Below are 22,143 nucleotides of genomic sequence, written 5' to 3' on the forward strand. Positions count from 1 at the left end.
AGAAGGCTTCAGGACAGCCGTTTGTTATGACGTTCTATTCCGTCATAACGGCTTTAAAGCCCAGTGTAAATATGACGGAATAGAACGGCATAAAGGCGTTAAAAGGTTAAAAACACAACAGAAAGTCATCATCAACATTTAGTCAATTTCATGTCATGTTTCCCTTTAACCTCAGCCGCATATTTTTGCATCGAAGAAGGTTTGGGAAAATCCTTGTAAAATCCATTTGAAAAGCTGTGCTTGTTTCATACAGTTATTCCTGTATTTAACTTGATTTCCAGTAAATGCTTTTACTTCATTTAAGAGGTTTTACTAATTTAGAGAACAGATGGTGAATCTATAGATAGCCAGATTTGTCACTGAAGACAGATGCCGAGAAAGCGCACTCATTCAAGTGAGCTCCTGTCTGTTCTGTCATTCACCTTCCACTCTCTGACGATGAGACACATGGTAGTCAGAGGGGTTGATCACAATTTATTGTCCTACTGTTTTCCAATATGTTTTTGGCAACTGATAAACACTTTTCTTATTCAAGACATTCACAATCACTGTTTTTCCATTTATTTATTTTTTTACTGCTGACCAAAAAAAAGCCCTATACATAACATGGTAACAGTGTGCTTTTGTTTTCAGTAAACGAAAAAGAATATCCAAATGCATACACCAACGAAATTTAAAGGACTAGTCTAGTCAAAAATAAACTTTCAGGATTCAGATAGAGCGTGCAATTTTAAGTAACTTTCTAATTTATTCTGATTATCAATTTTTCTTCGTTCTCTTAGTATCTTTATTTGAATTTAAACTTAGGAGTCGGCCCATTTTTGGTTCAGAACCTGGGTAGCGCTTGCTGATTGGTGGCTACATTTAAACACCAATCTGAAAGTGCTACCCAGGCGCTAAACTAAAAATGGGCCAGCTCCTAAGCTTACATTCTTGCTTTTTCAAATAAAGATACCAAGAGAACGAAGAAAATTTGATAATAGGAGTAAATTAGAAAGATAATTAAAAATGCATGCTCTATCTGAATTATGAAAGTTTAATTTTGAGTAGACTATTCCTTTAAAGAAAACAGAAAAATACTGAGGAAATTCATTAGTATTTATTAGTTTCTTTTAAATTGATTTTCAAGGCTTTATTCTTACATTTACACACCTTGGAGAGCACTAACTCGATCCTCTACATGCCAGGTCCCTGGCTGCGCTAACAGGAGGCTTGACACGCTCGGCACCCACGACCTTGAAGCTGAACTGCTAAGTCTCCTGTTAGCGCGACCAGAGCTCTGTCAAGAAGAGGACAGGGTTAACGCGCCCTACAGAGCATGTTAAGTTAGTATGTAGCTACAGGTGGACTTTTCACCCGTAGCTTCAAATCATTTACATTCGTTTTAACAAAAAATAATGTAAATGTTTAATGAAAATTACATTTTTGTTTAGTTTAAAACTAAATGAAAACCATATAGTACAGGGAACGAATTTTCAGGGAAATGAATTTCCTCAAATATTCGGAATGAAAATTTTGTCTAAAACAAAAACATTTTTCCCTGCACATCACTATAACATGGGATAATTCTGTTCGAGTTGATCACAATCCAATTTCTCTATACTCTTCAACAGATTTTCTGGATATTTTTATTTGCTTAAAGTGAATGTAAATTTAGATGATAAAGTGCCCAGTTTTTAAAACTTTAATTCATTGAAAGTTTATATTTCACTCGTGTTGTGAAAATACTTACCTTTTAATATTGACTGCCGCTCCAGCGATTCCCCTGGTCGTCGTAAGCCTCTTCATACATCAGAAATGATGGATCGGTCATCCTCCAATCACGGCTTCCTCCCCGGGGGAATCAGTGTCTGTTTCAATGCCGTGATTCAGATAGCTGCTGCCCATCGCAAAGCGTCTTCCAGGGTCTAAAATGAGGAATCCGGCTTCCTCCAATCATGGCATTGAATCAGACACTGATTTCCCCGGGAGGGGGAAGCCGTGATTGGAGGATGACCGATCCATCATTTCTGATGTATGAAGAGGCTTGGGACGACCGGGGGAATCGCTGGAGCTGCTGTCAAGATTAAAAGATAAGTATTTTCACAACACGAGTGAAATGTAAATTTTTATGAATTAAAGTGCCCCTTCTTTTAATCGGATTTTTAAAAACCGGGCACTTTATCATGTAAATTTTTAAAGGGAAACTAAATACATTGTTTTAATGATTCAGATAGAGGATCCAATTTTAAGCAACTTTCTAATTTACTCCTAATATCAATTTTTTTTCATTCTCTTGCTATCTTTAGGAGCTGGACCATTTTTGGTTCAGAATCAGGGTTACGCTTGCTTATTGGTGGCTAAATGTAGCCACCAATAAGCAAGTGTTAACTAGGGTGCTGAACCTGAAATGGGCCGGCTCTTTACCTTAACATTACTGCTTTTTAAATAAAGATAGCAAGAGAATAAAGAAAAATTGATAAATGGACTAAATTCCTGCTCTATCGGAATCATAAAAGAAAAATTTTGGGTTTAGTGTCCCTTTAATTCAACACCTAAATGCACTTGATAAAATGCCAAACTAGACTTTTAAACGTATTTGTGACTATACTGTCCTACAATAAAACAGCCATTTTGCATATGGGCAATACACACTGAAAATAGCAGACAACACTAATTTGGATGTAGATATATGAATTGTGGTCTAGATTAATTTAGCCTCTCATCATCTGTCTTTTATAGTCTATCACTAGTGGGTGGTCCTCAGATGTACATACATCAATTAGATTTGTGCAGCTGCAAAAAAATTATTTCGGATGAATTATTTGGAAAGAATATTCAGAAAAATTAGTTTTCCAGAATATTCGTCTGCTGCAATATTCAGTATTCGTTTAGTTTAAAACTAAACAAATACTGAATATTCGGTGAATATTTAAATTTGTTTTTGTTAAAACAAATGTAAATGTTCTCTTGCAACAGGTGAAACTGTTCACCTGTATCCTTTATACATCCCTATAGTGCACTGGCGAGTCACGCTAATCCCAACCCTTTTTTACAGAGACCAGCGCTGCGCTAATAGGAGGCTTAGTACGCACTAAACGTTCTATTAGAATGGCCCGTAGTTTTGTGAAGAAGGGTCTGGATTAGTGCCGCTCTCCAGCACGCTATAGGTAAGTATTTAACCTTTATGAGAAATTATTGTATACTAATGAATTTCATTAGTATATATTTGTTTTCTTTAAATTTTGTTAAGTGCATTAGTTTGGATATTCGCTTTGTGAAAATAAAACAAATATATTTTTATTACGAATATGCATTTGTAAAAAAAACAAATGCAGAAAACCTAATATAAATATATTTAATAGTGATATATGTGACACAGCAAACAAAAGCTGCTGGAAACAGAATATCCCAACCCCAACATCTGAAAAAGCCATTTATCAGTTGTGTTTTGTGTTTTTAAATGTAATTTGTTTTAATAATGATTATGAATGATCAAAATCTTTTGCATGAGTTTTATTTTCTAATTCATAAGTCCAAAAGTTGTATTTTTAATAGACGCTAATTTTCATTATAAAGTATCTTGTGTCACAACCTGGTGATAATTTATAGAGATGTGCATTCGTTTTCAGATGAATGCGCTTTGGTCACGAAAATGGGATTTTCCTTCCGTTTTAACAAAACAAAAATCTGAAGAATGCACCAACGAAAAAATTCTGATGAAAATTGTAAGTATCTATTTGTTTACTTTCATTTTTTTAATTCAGCGCTTAATACTTACCTTTGCACGCTCTCCATGCTCTCCGGAGCACATCAAGGTAATTATTGGAGCTACAAGTGAACTTTTCATCTGTAGCTTTGAAACATTTAAATTTGTTTAATGAAAATGAATGTAAATCTTTAACGAAAATTCAGTTTTCATTTAGTTTAAGAAATAAAAAAAAAAATAGTGCAGCCAACAAATATTCGGGGGAAACAAATTTCCCTGAATATTCGGAAAGAAAATTTCATCCAAAATGAAGTTTTCTGGGCTGCAAATGTCTAGTGATTTACACTGTGTGTATTGATAAAACCCATTATTTAACCCCTTAATGACCGGACCATTTTTCAATTTTCTTACCCTTAATGACAATGGCTATTTTTACATTTCTGCAGTGTTTGTGTTTAGCTGTAATTTCCCTCTTACTCATTTACTGTACCCACACATATTATATACCGTTTTTCTCGCCATTAAATGGACTTTCTAAGGATACCATTATTTTCATCATATCTTATAATTTCCTATAAAAAAAATATAAAATATGAGGAAAAAATTGAAAAAAAACACACTTTTTCTAACTTTGACCCCCAAAATCTGTTACACATCTACAATCACCAAAAAACACTTATGCTAAATAGTTTCTAAATTTTGTCCTGAGTTTAGAAATACCCAATGTTTACATGTTCTTTACTTTTTTTGCAAGTTATAGGGCCATAAATACAAGTAGCACTTTGCTATTTCCAAACAACTTTTTTTCAAAATTAGCGCTAGTTACATTGGAACCCTGATATCTGTCAGGAATACCTGAATATCCCTTGACATGTATATATTTTTTTTAGAAGACAACCCAAAGTATTGATCTAGGCCCATTTTGGTATATTTCATGCCACCATTTCACCGCCAAATGTCATCAAATAAAAAAAAAAGTTCACTTTTTCACAAATTTTGTCACAAACTTTAGGTTTCCCACTGAAATTATTTACAAACAGCTTCTGCAATTAAGGCACAAATGGTTGTAAATGCTTCTTTGGGATCCCCTTTGTTCAGAAATAGCAGACTTATATGGCTTTGGGGTTGCTTTTTGGTAAGTAGAAGGCCGCTAAATGCTGCTGCGCACCACACATAAATTATGCCCAGCAGTTAAGGGGTTAATTAGGTAGGTTGTAGGGAGCTTGCATGGTTAATTTTAGCTTTAGGGTAGTGTAGTAGACAACCCCAAGTATTGATCTAGGCCCATTTTGATATATTTTATGCCACTATTTCACCGCCAAATGCGAGCAAACAATTAAAAAAAAATTCATTTTTCACAATTTTAGGTTTCTCACTGAAAGTATTTACAAACAGCTTGTGCTATTATGGCACAAATTGTTGTAAAAGCTTCTTTGGGATCCCCTTTGTATAGAAATAGCAGACATATATGGCTTTGGCATTGCTTTTTGGTAATTAGAAGGCCACTAAATGCTGCTGCGCACCACACGTAAATTATGCCCAGCAGTGAAGGGGTTAATTAGGTAGGTTGTAGGGAGCTTGCAGGGTTAATTTTAGCTTTAGGGTAGAGATCAGCCTCCCACCTGACACATCCCACCCCCTGATCCCTCCCAAACAGTTCTCTTCCCTCCCCCACCCCACAATTGTCCCCGCCATCTTAAGTACTGGCAGAAAGTCTGCCAGTACTAAATAAAAGGAGTTTTTCTTTTTTTTAATAAAAAAAAATAAAATGTTTTAGCTGTGATGGACCCCTGCCTTAGCCCCAACCTCCATGATCCCCCCCCCCAGCTCTCTAACCCTCTCCCCTACCTAATTGCCGCCATCTTGGGTACTGGCAGCTGTCTGCCAGTACCCAATTTGCCCCAAAAACAAGTGTTTTTTTTATCTTTTTTGCCATTTTTAAATGTTTTCTGTAGTGTAGCAGCCCCCCACAATACCCCAACCCCCTCCCCCTCCCAGATCCTTATATATTTATTTATTTTATTCTTTTTTCCCCCTCTTCCCTCCTCATTGGTGTCAGTGGGTAGCTAATCGCGCGCGCGCACGCGCACCCGCGCACCCGCGCGCGCACGCGCGCCCCCGCACGCTCCCGGCACCCGGCGTGCACATTGCACTTACAGGAGCCGGATGCCGGGTAGCGATGGGCCGCCCACCCGCCTCCCTGTTATGCTCCCACCCACCAACGAACCGGCACCATCGCTACCGGTGCAGAGAGGGCCACAGAGTGGCTCTCTCTGCATCGGAGTCTTCTGAAAGGGTATTGCAGGATGCCTCCATATGGAGGCATCACTGCAATACCCTGAGAGCTGCTGGAAGCGATTGCGATCGCTTCCAGCACTCTCTTAGACAACTGACGTACCAGGTACGTCTATTGTCATTAACTGTAAGTTAATGCATGACGTACCTGGTACGTCAGTTGTCATTAAGGGGTTAAAGGGACACTGAACCAAATTTTTTTCTTTTGTGATTCAGATAGAGCATGCAATTTTAAGCAACTTTTTAATTTACTCCTATTATCTAAGTTGATTATTTGACATCTATTTATCAAAGCGTCAACTTACCTGCATTCGACGGCACCAATACGCTCGCCTAAGATCTCCTAACATTGCTGCCGCGGACCTTAATACGTTCTCCAAAATTGTCAAAAAAGCTGTGAAAAAGCCGCGCACCAAGTACAGGGCATCATCAGCCAATAGGATTTTTCCTACCATAATTCTGATTGACCGATAGAATTCTATCAGCCAATCGGAATTGAAGGGACGCCATCTTGGATGACGCCACTTAAAGGAACCTTCATTCTTCAGTCGCCGTTGTCAGAAGAGGATGCTCCGTGTTGGATGTCTTGAAGATGGAGCCGCTCCGCGCCGGATGGATGAAGATAAAAGATGCCGCCTGTCTGGAGGACCACTTCTGCCCGTCTGGAGGACCACTTCTGCCGGCTTCATGGAGGTCTTTGGCCCGGTTGGGTGAAGACTTTTCAAGGTAGGGTGATCTTCAAGGGGTTAGTGTTAGTTTTTTTTAAGGGGGGATTGGGTGGGTTTTAGAGTAGGGTTGGTTGTGTGGGTGGTGGGTTTTAATGTTGGGGAGGGTTGTAATTTTTTTTACAGGTAAAAGAGCTGATTACTTTGGGGCAATGCCCCGCAAAAGGTCCTTTTAAGGGCTATTTGTAATTTAGTGTAGGGTAGGGCTTTTTTATTTTGGGGGGGCTTTTTTCTTTTGTTAGGGGGATTAGATTAGGTGTAATTAGTTTAAAAATCTTGTAATTATTTTATTATTTTCTGTAATTTAGTGTGGTTTTTTTTGTACTTTAGATAATTTTTTTTTAATTGTATTTAATTGTATTTAGTTTAGCTAATTTATTTAATTATAGTGTAGTGTTAGGTGTAATTGTAACTTAGGTTAGGTTTTATTTTACAGGTATATTTGTATTTATTTTAACTAGGAAGTTATTAAATAGTTAATAACTATTTAGTAACTATTGTACATAGTTAAAATAAATATAAAGTTGCCTGTAAAATAAATATAAACCCTAAGATAGCTACAATGTAACTATTAGTTATATTGTTGCTATCTTAGGGTTTATTTTATAGGTAAGTATTTAGTTTTAAATAGGAGTTATTTATTTAATGATAGTAATATTTATTTAGATTTATTTAAATTATATTTAAGTTAGAGGGTGTTAGGGTTAGGGTTAGACTTAGGTTTAGTGGTTAATAAATTTAATATAGTGTCGGCGACGTTGGGGACGACAGATTAGGGGTTAATAAATATAATGTAGGTGGCGGTGGTGTAGGGGGCGGAAGATTAGGGGTTTTAATAAGTATAATGTAGGTGGCGGTGGGCTCCAGGAGCGGCGGTTTAGGGGTTAATAAGTTTATTTAGTTGCGGTGGGCTCCGGGAGCGGCGGGATAGGGGTTAATAAGTTTATTTAGTTGTGGCGGGGTCAAGGAGCGGCAGGATAGGGGTTTATAACTTTTATTTAGGTGGCGGCGGTGTAGGGGGTGGCCGATTAGGGGTGTTTAGACTCAGGGTGCATGTTAGGGTGTTAGGTGTAAACATTCCCATAGGAATCAATGGGATATCGAGCAGCAGCGAACATGAGCTTTCGCTGCTTTCCGACTCCCATTGATTCCTATGGCATTCGCCGCCTCCAGGGCGGCGGATTGAAAACCAGGTATGCTGGGCCGGAATAGTGTCGAGCATACCTGGTAGTTCTTTGATAACTAGCAAAAGTAGTCAGATAGTGCCGAACTTGCGTTCGGAACATCTGGAGTGACATAAGCATCGATCTGTGTCGGCGGATCGTATGTTACGTCACAAATTTCTACTTTTGCCGGTCTGTAGGGTTTGATAACTAAGGCGAATCAGGCTCCCCACAAATACGCTGTGGAATTCCAGCGTATTTGCGGTTGACTGCTTGATAAATATCTTAGTAGCCTTATGTTGAAAAGCATATATAGGTAAGCTCAGGAGCAGATAGGTGCTACTGGGATATGCTGGTGATTGGTTGCTGCACATATATGTCTTGTCATTGGCTCAACTGATGTGTTCAGAGTTACTTGCAGTGTATTGCTGCTCCTTCAACAAAGGATTTCAAAAGAATGGAGTCAATTTGATCATATAAGTGAATTGGAAAGTTGCTTAAAATTGTGTGCTCTATCTGAATCATGAAAGAATAAAAAATGGAGTTTATGTCCCTTTAAGCTGCAGTTACTTTCTCCTATAAAAAAATAATTTTCTGCATCTGCCCTTATTGATAAAAGATGAAAATCTTGCACAAGTGAATAGCAATTTCTTCTCAATCTCAGTATACACTTTGTGTCTTTTTACAATTACATTATTGTTCAATTAAGGGACAGTAATATTCAAATTAAACTTTCATGATTCAGACAGAGCATACACTTTTAAACAACTTTTCAGTTTACTTTTATTATCTTATTTGCTTGGTATTATTGAAAAGCATACAATAAGCATAGAAAAAATGTGAGCTAGATGCTGATTGGTGACTACACATATATGCCTCTTGTCATTGGCTCACTTATGTGTTCAGCTACTTTCCAGTAGTGCATTGTTGCTCCTTTAACAAAGGATACCAAGAGAATGAAGCAAATGTGTTTAATTAAGTAAATTGTAACGTTCTTTAAAGAAACAGTCTAGTCAAAAATAAATGTTCATGATTCAGATAGGGCATGACATTTTAAACAACTTTCCAATTTACTTTTATCATCAAATATGCTGTGTTCTCTTAGTATACTTAGTTAAAAGCTAAACCTAGGTAGGCTCATATGCTAATTTCTAAGCCCTTGAAGGCTGTCTCTTATCTCAGGGCATTTGGACATTTTTCACAAATAGAGGGCGTTAGTTCATGTGTTTCATATAAATAGCATTATGCTCACGCACGTGGAGTTACATAAGAGTCAGCACTGATTGACTAAAATGCAATTCTGTCAAAATAACTGAAATAAGGGGCAGTCTGCAGAGGCTTAGATACAAGATAATCACAGAGGTAAAAAATGTATTCATATAACTGTGTTGGTTGTGCAAAACTGGGGAATGGGTAATAAAGGGATTAGCTACCTTTTTAAACAAAAATTCTGGTGTAGACTGTCCCTTTAAATGCTCTATCTTAATCTTGAAAGAAAAACACATTTCAGTGGTTACTGAATGTAAGAGGTTAATTTTAAACATAGTTATTATTAACTTAAATGCGAAAAAAGAAAGCGGATCCCATCCAGGTGCTTAAAAAGTGATGACTTTATATCAGTTTACATATCCATAGTAAAAACAGCCTTTACAGTCTGTGAAGCTTCAGAGACACACACATATGACATGGGAGCTGCTGAGAGGTTCGTCCTTACGCGTTTCGGCGGATCCTGACCGCCTTAATCATAGACCATACCGGAACCTCTCTACCTGTAGCTATTTACCTGTTTACAGGTACACACCCATAGTTCTTTTGCTCCAATCGTAATTTAATATGGGGGTGGCTTAAAGCTAGAGTAGAACTCAATATATACAAGGTTAAACTTCATATAACCAATTCATGGGTGATTCTAAACAAAGTGAACTCTATTTGATAGCGCATAAACATTATATCTATATATATATATATATTTTACATATTACATGACACACAGGCAACACAAGCTAATGCTCTCTAATATATATAAAAAAACAGCAATAAATTGATTCTCTTTGTAATTGCTTGAATTTCATTTAGGTTACACACCCTTTTAGTATATAGCAATTGGATATTAGACCGTAGTAGAGCACTTGTATTAAACAAAAGTACATTGTATTTGTAGGAGCTAGTTAATATTTTAAGCCAAGGGATAATAGAGATAAAATACATTAGTAGAAACTATAGTAAAAACTATAGATCAGCAGGTGAATCTTTATAATGAGTCTGTATGTATAAAGAGACACTATTTTCCATAGGATACCAAGATGCATGGGATAAATCTTTGTCTTTATGTTTACTCTGTCATTCTACAAATACATATTAACCCCAGCAGTTTATGATGTCGTGCTCAGAGTTAAACCCATCTGGAGCAAGGGTCTTAAAGACAAAAATCCAATAGGCCGCTTGCTTTTTTAGAATATTTAGTCTATCGCCACCTCTGTTTGGTTTATATATATGTTCAATGGCAGACCAACTAAATGTTTTTAAATTCTGATTGTGTTCCTTAAAGTGGGCTGCTAGCGCAGAACAGGAGACCTCATTTTCAATATATGAGAGGTGTTCTCGAATATGAGTCCTTACATCCCTTGTCGTCATTCCGATATATTGTTTTTTGTGTTCAGTACATTCTACCAAGTATATTACATGGTCAGTAGAGCACTTTATACAACCTTTTATATTGTATTAATTTCCTGTTGTGTATGATTGTGTCACTTTTATGTACCCACATGCTCTACACCTCTTGTCCCCACATTTATATGTGCCATTGGTTTGCAACCATGCACTTGCCTTGTTCCTTTCTCTATTTTTAAGCTCACTAGGTGACAGTATATTGGCCAAAGATTTACCTTTTTTGTATACAAACTTACAGCCTTTTTCCATTATAGGTTTCAAAACATTATCCCCATATATAATGGGTAGGTATTTGTTGATAATACCACAAACTTCAGTGTATTGGTTAGAATATTGAGTAATAAAGAAGGGTCTTATATCTTTCTTGTCATTTTTTTGCTTTGTTTATAAAAGATCTTTTCTGTCCATTTTATTTACTTTCTCGCCCACACTTGCTATTTGCTGTTGATTGTACCCCCTAGCTACCATCCTTTCGGTTAATTCCAGTTTAGCTCTATTGTAATCTTCCTTTTGGGAACAATTTATTTTAGTACGTATCATTTGGCCTTTTTAATTATACCCTTAGTAACATGTTTGGGGTGATTGCTCTTAGCATGCAATAATGCATTGCCTGCTATTGGTTTCCTGTATAGGTCCGTTATCACTTTCTAGCTCTGTCTGTCTGCAATAAGAACCAGATCAAGATAACACATTTTATCTCTGTTCCATTCTGAGGTAAATCTCATACCCATTCTGTTGTTATTAAGATATGTTAAGAACATATCTTTTCCTATTTCATATCCATCCCATAAAAGAGCAAATCATCTATAAACCTCTTATAGAGGAATATAGAGCCCCTGTATGGGTTGAGATCATTTGTAATGAGATTCCTTTCCAGCCATCCCATGAAGAGATTTGCATATGTAACTACAGGACCCATCATTGTGACATGCTAAAAGAACTAAACTGGCTGTCGCTGGAATCCAGACGCACCCTCCATCTTTCCTGCCTTGTGTTTAAAAGATTTTCTGGGAAGCTCCCACCCTACCTGAGCAGTATGCTCTCACCGGTTATTGCCACCTCCTATAACCTCCGATCCAGTACCAGCACATTATTTAGCGTGCCTCAATACAAAAAGAAAGCAGCTCGATCCTCCTTTTCCTACAGAACACCACAATTATGGAACGACCTCCTGCACACTTTCAAACCTTCCCCATGCCTAATATCCTTTAAGAGATCCCTCTCTACATATCTCAAAACAGAATGCACCTGTCATTGTTGATTATATATTTCCTACCTGTTCTATGTTAAATTTTTGTGCATATATCATGTATTATTATTGTTTTGTATTTTATTGTACCCATTGTATCAATTCAATGTTTTGTGTACCCAGGACATACTTGAAAACGAGAGAAATCTCAATGTATCTTTCCTGGTAAAAATCTTTTTTTTATAAATTTTATAAATATGAGGGCGCAAACCGCGCCCCCATTGCTGTCCCTTGTTTCTGTAGGAAGAACTCCCCCTCGAACATAAAATAATTATGCTCAAGGAGGAATTCAATAATCTCCAGGATATAACTTTTAAAATAGGAATCAAAAGTTGTTTCAAGTTCAAGAAAATATTCAATGGCTTTTAAACCCAATTTATGTGGGATCATAGAATACAGGGATACAGCATCTACTGACAACCAGCTAAATGTATCCCTCCATTCAAACTCATCAAAAATATTCAAAACATGTTTTGTGTCTTTAAGATGGCTTTCTAGATTTAAAACAAGAGGTTGTAATATTTCATCAACCCAATTTGACAAGATAATCTAGCACTGATTCAATGCCTGATATGATAGGTCTCCCTTTGATGTTAGTCACGCCTTTATGCGTTTTTGGAAGGTGGTAGAAAATGGGTATTCTTGGATTTTCATAGTATAAGGAGTCAAAAGTGGCTCTATCCATATACCCATTCTCTAAACCATCGTCCAACAATGACAGTAGCTTGTCTTGAATTCTCTGAGTTGGATTATAACTCCGTTTTATATATACTTCATTATCATTTAATTGTCTGTAAGATTCACTGATGTACCATTCTCTGTCACAAACAACTATGCTGTTACCCATGTCAGATCGTTTGATCATGATCTTATCATTCTCTTCCTTAAGAGCTGTTAGATCTTCCACTACTCTTTTGTGAAAGATCTCTAGTTGTGAACTGATGGGTTTAACTCTGAGCACGACATCATAAACTGCTGGGGTTAATATGTATTTGTAGAATGACACAGCAAACATAAAGAAAAAGATTTATCCCATGCATCTTGGTATCCTATGGAAAATAGTGTCTCTTTTTACATACAGACTCATTATAAAGATTCACCTGCTGATCTATAGTTTTTTCTATAGTTTCTACTAATGTATGTTATCTCTATTATCCCTTGGCTTAAAATATTAACTAGCTTCTACAAGTACAATGTATTTTTGTTTAATACAAGTGCTCTACTACGGTCTAATATCCAATTGCTGTATTCTAAAAGGGTGTGTAACCTAAATGAAATTCAAGCAATTACAAAGAGAATCAATTTATTGCTGGGTTTTTTTTGTATATATTAGAGAGTGTTAGCTTGTGTTGCCTCTGTGTCATGTAATATGTAAAAAAAAAAATGTATATATGTAATGTTAACGCGCTATCAAATAGAGTTCACTTTGTTTAGAATCACCCATGAATTGGTTATATGAAGTTTAACCTTGTATATATTGAGTTCTACTATAGCTTTAAGCCACCCCCATATTAAATTACGATTGGAGCAAAAGAACTATGGGTGTGTACCTGTAAACAGGTAAATAGCTACAGGTAGAGAGGTTCCGGTATGGTCTATGATTAAACGCGTAAGACCGAACCTCTCAGCAGCTCCCATGTCATATGTGTGTGTCTCTGAAGACTCACAGACTGTAAAGGCTGTTTTACTATGGATATGTAAATTGAAATAAAGTCATCACTTTTTAAGCACCTGGATGGGATCCACTTTCTTTTTTCGCATTTGAGTTTTTTTGCAAACAGGAAGGAGTTTGCTACAGAGTCCCACCTTACTTGTGAGCGGCACTTTGATCTGTGCAATTGTATCTACGGCATTGAAACCGGAACAGTCAGCTAAGTACCCGGAAGGAGCAGGATCCGCTTTTGTGGAGGTGACCAACGGATGCTTAATATTCACCACCAGGTAAGACCTCTTAACCTGAAAAGGATACTCGCACCTACAGAGGACAGACGGGATGAGGCTACCGCATGAGGAGTGGGATGAGTGAGTAGCTGGCTAATTGCAGGCATAAGCTAAAGAACTTTTATGTTGGTTCACTGATACTGCGTTGATTTACTGGCTGTAAGAAAAGAGGGATATTTACGCCCATATATTTCTACACTGCACATGAATGTCTGTTTAACTGATTGGGAATAGGGACATTGCTACCGGCAAATCTTTTTGCACATTTTGTTCTCTTATTATTAACTAGTCACACTGTACAAAGGGATCAATCCCAAGACCTCTATTGTGATATCGTGAAATACCCAAATGGCTATTTTCTTTGTCTTTTTTTGTTTTAATCACAAATTTCTATCAGGATAACTGAACAAGCGAATAGGTTTTCATTAGAAAATGATTTTGCAGCTGAGCCCTATTATCAGCAGAAGGAATTGTGATCACTTAAAATAGACAATAGTGGCTGAATTTAAAAATCAACATCATACAAATATTTCGTGAAGATTATTATTGACGCCATAATTATCATTTATTATTTTTCATTCATATATTGGGCCAGATTACAAGTGGAGCTCAAAATATCACTTTAGCTAAAGCGATATTTGCGCTCCTGTTTGTAATACCAGCGCAGGCTAATGTGCACTGCTATTACAGTTTTACAGCAATGCAAATGCGAGCTCACATTCGCATTGCTGGGAAGCATTGCACTCATGAGAGTGCACTTCCATAGGTTCCTATGGGAGCCTTGTTCTGATGCCGTCACAGACAGCATCAGAACCTCGCACAGCGAAGAGGTGGGCAGCACTTATAAAACATATATATTTAAGTGTTAATATGTGTATATACACATATAAACACATAAATATATATGTATATACTGTATTCATATACATATTTATTTACTGGGAACATGCAACATCTATTTTGAGGGCATTTGGGGCACGTTCAGAAAATTAACCAGAGATTGGATCTCTAGTTAATTTTTGGGGCGCTAATTTCTATCACAAACTAGCAGTAGCAATAACCGGGTGCATGTAATGGCTGGTTAATTATTGCGCTCCCACAAACTGGCAAATTTGCAGCTTGCGGGAGCGCAATAATTTAGAGCTCCACTTGTAATCTAGTTGATTATGTTTATAGTGAATTATTTTCCTATTAGGAAGATCAGTGAATAGAAATCATCCAAAGGAACAGTATTGTCAAGTGATCTGTGCCTATGTCAATGTAACCAACACCTGCACTTATTAATATTTAAAGGGGCACGTGGAGTATTTTTTCCCCCCTCTTAATGTGTTTCCTATGACTTGTTATACAGGGTGCATAGTATTAAATGTATTGGAAATTGTTCCTTTAGGTTTATTTTTGTATTAGAAAAGCTGGTGTTGATCATTTTAACCCCCCATAAAAATTAGTACCTATCTAAGTATTTACCTTTGTGTATAAAAAGTGTGATACAATAAGCAGGTCTCTGCTTTGTGGAGGGTCAGACCATTTGAATGGATATGTTGTTATGAACCATAGGTTGTGCATGTAATTTTAAACAACTTTTAAATTTACTTTTATCACCAGTTTTGCTTTGCTCTCTTGGTATTCTTAGTTGAAAGCTAAAGCTAGGTAGGCTTATATTCTAATTTCTTAGACCTTGAAGGCAGCCTCTTACCTGAATGCGTTTTGACAGTTATCACCACTAGAGGGTGTTAGTTCATGTGTGTCATATAGATAGCATTGTGCTCATGCACGTGGAGTTACCTAGGAGTTAGCACTGATTGGCTAAAATGCAAGTCTGTCAAAAGAACTGAAATAAGGGGGCAGTCTGCAGAGGCTTAGATACAAAGTAATCACAGAGGTAAAAAGTGTATTAATATTACTGTGTTGGTTAAGCAAAAATGGGGAATTGGTAATAAAGAGATTATCTAGCTTTTAAACAATACAAATTCTGGTGTAGACTGTCCCTTTAAGTATGATATTCTTGTTCCCATTTTATTCCCACCCTTCTTTGTAAGCACCATACTTACAAGATACCTAACGTTAAAAATATCCATGGTTATTTATAAGCTAATATACATGTCGACATCAGAAAGTTCATTCAGCCCCAGATGCTAATGGACTCACTGAGCAATAAAATACTGGTACCTTTTCTTCCTAGGTTGTTGAGTGCCTTTTACAATTTCCATTATAAGCAGCAATTCACTACTGTATTCTAATCTGTTACAGAATATCTTGGCTGCCACAATGTTGTATCAGATATTTTGAAGGGGAGCCCTCAAATTTCACAATTTATATAGGGCCAGATAACGAGTGGAGACCTATCTTAACGTCTGCCAGTAAAGGGGCAAATTTGCCTGTTAACGTGCGCACGTTAACTAACCAGCCATTGCATGTGGCTGGTTAATGTGACCACAAGCTTGCGGTTTCACTTTGCGCTAAGCGCAATTATAAGGGGTTAAAGTGTGGGGATGTGGGGTGTTTGAAATAAAAACGGCACCTAAAATGCCTTTACATGAAGATTAAAGGAAACTGTGTTTTCATTATAAATATATATGTTTATGCTTGAATACTTATATATTTATGTGTTAATATGTGTTTATACACATATAAACACTTAAATATATATGTTTTATAAGCATATACATATATATTTAGTTGCTGCTGCCCAACACTACACAATTTGCCCCCTGCGCTGCACTAGGTGGTTTGCTGTGGCTGCCGGCATGAAAACGAGGCTCCCATTGGAGCCTAAGGAATTGCGCTCTCGTGAGCACTTGTCTTTCACATTGCACTGCTCTTGTAATAAAAGCGCAAATATCGGGGGCGGAGCTAACTGCCAAAGCGGCAGAGCACACATATTGGGAGCGCCTGATTTTGACGGCCTTTTAGGAGATAATAAAAGGTTTTTTGACAGCATGGAGATCGCCTAATTGTGAACCTACTACAGAAACCATGCCTAAACTTGCATTCAAGCAGTTCTAGATCATACAGTCCGAATGGTGCCTGACTTATGCTCCTTGGTAAGGCCAGAAGGGTGCTGATCATAGACGCCATTATTAAGGCTAATGCTACTTTGGAACGGGACACTGCAATTCTCAAGGCCTAGGACACTGTGTAAAGCCACCAGAGCACTGATTAAATATGGCTGAAAAGATATACAGTGAACTTAAGGAGCTTCTATCTGTGCACTTCATGCATCTTGAGGAGGTGGTGACAGAAGCACTGTGCCACTATACACACGAGATCCCAACTGAGGAGGAAAAAAAAGTCATATGGAGAGCTAAACAACAGGATTCTAAGCAGCCCTTTTACTCTCAAAGACCAAGCCTATCAGATGTACCCAGCTCTGATGAGTGGACAAGCACAGCGATTACATTAGGGCCATCTTCCATAAACCTCCCTGTGTTCAAGTTGCAGCAGTGTGCATTGGTAGTGGAGGAAACTGATTGAGCGATACAGAGAGGAGCCACTACCATACAGCGATCCGTAACTGCATATGGCACGGACTATCAAGATATACAAAATGCCTATACAAATTCCCAGATCAATGTTAAACTGGATGCTGTAAAACCTTTAGATCCGGTACCCCCAGAGAAAGCATTGACGCTGGACCCCAGTGTGAGGCGGCTGATCATGGTGGGAAAGGTGGATAACTTTGCAACAGATGAGTGTACTGTGATCTTTATAAAAGGCCTGGGGGCTCAACACCAATATGCCTATCAAGTAGCAAAGACCCATATAGTAACTGGAAGCTGATACCCTAGTGTCCACCTTGGTGACATAGATATACCGATCTTGAGCTGAGACCCTGGAGGCATATCCAACAGCCTTCCCTGATGTCTGGGTAACTCCAAACAAACTTTAGTTTATACATTTTGGGACGATTGCTGCTATTCTAAAGGAGTATCGTCTGATAAGACAGCTTACAATGTAACATATTGTTTTTTTCTACTTAGGGTATTTCCTACTCTATGTTACTATACCAATCCAAGTAAGCTTACTGAAGTTACTCTGTTACCTGTCTAACACTAATTACTGTACTGCACTGTTTGCATATTTACATACAATTTAGACCAGCTCTCACAGTAATTTTCTATGGTTGGATGGCTTGTTGTCCCCCTAGCAGTTTAGATTCTATACTGTATAGTCATACTTTGTATGTGCTTTAGTTTACATCAGACAAAAGATATTTGTTTAATACTAAGGTTTGATGTGCTACAATAGATACCTTGAAAATATAGGAGAGGAACAGACAGCATACATATGTTAGACTAATCTCTTCTTTAATATTTAGAAGCTATAAATGCAGTTATCTTGTTGAAACAGTGCTTTTAAGGTGTGTTTTCAGCTATTATAGCAACCTAATCCCTAACAAAAATGTTTTTTAGTTGAGATTTAATTAAGAGGACTCCGGACACATATTGTACTATTTTATTTTTAGCACAGATATTGGTTAACCTCTCCATTGATAAGGGAAGGTTTTACATTTACCCACTCTAAAGATAACGTTACTTTAATATACCCATCTCTCATTAAGCCAAAATGTAGACAAAAGATGTATGTTTGTGTATTCCAAGCAGCTAAATACCACCTGTACCTTGTTAATTTACACTTTTACCCACAGAGCTCAATATATTCTCCTTTAGCTGTAGACACGTATTTATATATATTTATATCTATATGGTTTATTTGTTGTTGGGTGTAGAGACGGAGGCTACTTTGATTTAAAATATATTTTCTATCCCCTAGTCTTTTTTTGCCTGCTGTTTACCATTCATTTACTGAATAGTTTTACTCTTCACTTAATAACAGCATTAGGGTAGGTTGCCAGCTATTTATACCTCCAGCAGTGGTTAAAGGCTGAAATTTTACATTACTGCTGATCGCCTTCATACTTTTAGATATTCTGTAATGAGCTGAATAATTTCCTTAATGTTATTAGTAATTCCAGGTGAATTCTTATTATGTTATCCAATTAATCTCTGCCCCCCTCCTTCGCTTCGCAGGATCCTTTTGCGCTGTTTCCCTCAACACATACCGCATGCCGGAATATCCCCCCCCCCTTAACTAGACACCCAAATCTAGGTGGCTCAGAAGTGCTTTTTGTCAACACTTTTTAGTTCTATTTTATTATGAGCCACAGATTGTTATTTGTCTTTTGCATTATTTTGGGTTCATATGAAACTTATAATGTTACAATATAAATTTTACATTTATGTAGATTTTCCCACAGCAGAACAAAATATGATTGTACTTTTTAAATCATACAATACATAGTATGATATGGGCTAGTACAAAATGATGCCCCCCCCCCCCTTGAGGTTTTTACTCTAATTCTTAGTTTTTGGGGAAAGTCTATATTATTTCTATCATAGGCTTAATGTACATTACTATATGTCTATATTAATATAATTTATATTGTTCTGAGGTTAAAAAGCAAAAAATGTGAGCTTTATTTTCAACATGTTTAGTGTTTCTGTGATAAAACAGATTTGATTATATGATGCAACCATTATGTTCTTCTCTCTCTATATCTGTGTGATTTCTGTAATATCATTTATCTGTTTTACTGCATTTTCAACCTTAATAAAAATAAAAAATAAAAAGTGCAAATATCACGCCCCTGTGTCTTAAAAAACAGAATTATGATTTACCTGAAGACAAAGGGCTAGATTACAAGTGGAGCACTAACTAGCGCTTTCACAAGAGCGCTAAATGTTCTAGCGGTAAACCTTTTGTTAAGTCTGGTTGCGCTGGTATTACGAGTTGAAAGTAAAAAGTTATTGCTCCAGTGCTAACCTGACTCACGCAAAGAGCAGATGGATTAAGATGGAGCGTTGCCGCCATTATCTTCAATGAGTACCATCTTGGGGTTTAATTGTAGTTTTTTTAAGATTAGTTTTTTTAAAAAAATATGGGCAACAAAATACCTAAATGCCCTTTTCTGGTGGATGGCTGGTGGTTTAGGGAGTAATAGTGTAGTATTTTACTTTGAGGTGGGGGGTGTGGAGGATTAGGGGTTAAAAGTGCAAAGAGCTAGTTTGTGATATGTGGGGGTGGCAGTTTAGGGGTTTTTAATGTAGTTTAGTGCAACTGTTTCATACATACAAACTCTTTACGTGAACTTTCAGGTCGCATAAAAAGTTTGAGCAGTAAATGCGGTTGCATTTGCACGATCGCATTTACTTTCAACTTGTAATACGAGCGCATATTACCGCTCTGCACTACCCATAGAAAATATGCGTTTACACTCCTAGCACTAACTCCACTTGTAATCTAGTTCAAACTATTTATGGAACCAAAAACAGCATGGTTTTACTTTAGCGATATCCTGTCAGTCTAATCTAATCTAATTCTTTGATTATGTAAGTAAAGTGTTAGACCAGGGTGGAGCTGTAGTGTATCTAAATTTCAGCAAAGCATTTCACACTGTCCTACACAACAAAATAATTTATAAACTGTATTCCCTTGGTCTAGACTCAAAAATTGTGTAGTGAATATAAAATGTGTTTCGTTCTCTTAGTATCCTTTGTTGAGGGAGCAGCCTCCCATCTGCAGCTAGCTCCCATTACTGCTCCTGAGCCTACCTAGGTATGCTTTTTAACAAAGGACACCAAGAGATTGAAGCAAACTAGATAATAAAAGTACTTTGGAAAGCTGTTTAAAATTTCATATACTAGTTGAATCATGAAAGTTAAATTTGGGGTTTCATGTTCCTTGAAGGACGACGGAGGGCATTCAATAGAGGGGCAGCTACTAGTGGTGTTTGCTCATGAGAGTGGGTTTCCATAGGCTCCTATGGTAGCCTCGTTCTGATGCCTTCAGATACAGCATCAGAACTTCAGCGCAGCGAAGGGTTAAAGCAGTGCAGCGATGGCAGCAATTATAAATATATATGTATCTGCTGATATACATATACATTTATATATTAACTAGTGGAAAAGCCTGCCCAGAGGGCAGTCTACTGTGGTGACGGAACCACTGAACAACCCTGCCATTTTGGGAAGGGCAGTCTATTGTGGTGACGTAACCACCCTGCCATTTTCTGAATCCACCTGGATGCAGCTTACACTGCATCAAGGTGGATTCCGAAAATGGCAGGGTGGTGAAAGAATCCACCTGGATGCAGTTTACGCTGCATCCAGGTGGATTCTTTCACCACCCTGCCATCCAGGTGGATTCCGAAAATGGCAGGGTGGTGAAAGAATCCATCACTCTCTCCCCCTCTTTTACGCTCTCTCCCTCTCTCTTTTGTGCTCTCTTTCCCCACTTTTGCGCTCTCTCCCCCCCTCACTTTTGCTCTCTCTCCCCCTCTCTTTTGCTCTCTCTCCCCCTCTCTTTTGCTTCCTCTCCCCCTTCTCTTTTGATCTCTCCCCCTCTCTTTTGCTCTCTCTCCCCCCTCTCTTTTGCTCTCTCTCCCCCCTCTCTTTTGCTCTCCCTCTCCCCTCTCTTTTGCTCTCCCTCTTCCCTCTCTTTTGCTCTCTCTCCCCCTCTCTTTTGCTTCCTCTCCCCCTTCTCTTTTGATCTCTCCCCCTCTCTTTTGCTCTCTCTCCCTCTTCCCTCTCTTTTGCTCTCCCTCTCCCTTCTCTTTTGCTCTCCCTCTTCCCTCTCTTTTGCTCTCTCTCTACCCTCTGTTTTGCTCTCTCTCCCCTCTCATTTGCTCTCTCTCCCCTCTCATTTGCTCTCTCTCCCCTCTCAGTCTGTGTTGTTAATTTAAAAAAAAAATATGAACTACAGAAAAAAATAAAAACATTAAACCTAATCCCTATGAAAATAAAAAAGCCACCCAAAAATAAAAACACCCCCTAATCTAATGCTAAACTACCAATAGCCCTTAAAATGGCTTTTGTAGGGCATTGCCCTAAGTTAAACAGCTCTTTTGCAGTTACCAAAAATTCTAAGTCCCCCCTAACAGTAAAACCCACCACCCACCAAACCCCCCAAAATAAATAAACCTAACACTAAAAAAACTAAACTATCCATTTCCCTGAAAATGGCATTTGTATGTACATTGCCCTTAAAAGGGAAATCAGCTCTTTTGCTGCCCATCCCTAATCTAAAAAAAATCCTAAATCTAACCCCCAGGTTGGTACTCACCGCTCCTGAAGTCTGGCAGAGAAGGTCCTGTTCCAGGCGGTGAAGTCTTCTTCCAAGTGGCGACCTCTTCTTTCTTCTTTAAGGAACAATCCGGCACGGCGATGTGTGGGTTTGCGGTGTATGTGTTAATACTTTGTGTGGGAGGTTCAGGTTTTTTTTTTGTTATACTTCATGCGGGCAATGTTTTTGTTTTTTTTGTAATGCTCCGTTTGCCTTCGCTGCATCCCAGTGGATTCCGAAAATGGCAGGGTGGAATCTACCTTTGGTGGATTCTTTCACCACACTGCCATA

The sequence above is a fragment of the Bombina bombina genome, chromosome 9 (assembly GCF_027579735.1).
Source record: "Bombina bombina isolate aBomBom1 chromosome 9, aBomBom1.pri, whole genome shotgun sequence".
Taxonomy (NCBI): Eukaryota; Metazoa; Chordata; class Amphibia; order Anura; family Bombinatoridae; genus Bombina; species Bombina bombina.